Here is a 472-nt window from a genome sequence, read left to right on the forward strand (position 1 = left end):
CCCCCATGGAAGTGTCTACAGGCTGGTCCTGTAGAATTAGCAAGTAAACATGGGTTGCATTGTTGTGACTATAATTGTGGCATATCAATATATGTGCTTTCACAATGAGTAAAAACCATTTCAGGGTTTCGTGTAGGTATGTTTATTTTCCGAGTTTCCCTTCCAATTCCATTGGGAGATGTTGGATTCATGTGCTCATTGGTCCATCAGTTTGGCTCTGAGTGGATATTCACTAGAGTCACCTGCAACCAGCCTCCTCTCTTTTTCTGGCCTTGGCACATGCCCTGACCTCTGACCCACGGGTCCCCCAGCTCTCTGCAGGGACACCACTTGACTCACCATATAGTCCCCACCGTATGTACCACAGTTCTGTTGGAAGTCCTTTGTCCCAAATTTCCATGCACACCCCACATGAACTTGGGCACTGTCTCCATATGTGCCCCAATGACACCCCTTCACCGTCTTTACATTT

The sequence above is a fragment of the Panthera uncia genome, unplaced genomic scaffold (genome assembly GCF_023721935.1).
Source record: "Panthera uncia isolate 11264 unplaced genomic scaffold, Puncia_PCG_1.0 HiC_scaffold_843, whole genome shotgun sequence".
NCBI lineage: Eukaryota > Metazoa > Chordata > Mammalia > Carnivora > Felidae > Panthera > Panthera uncia.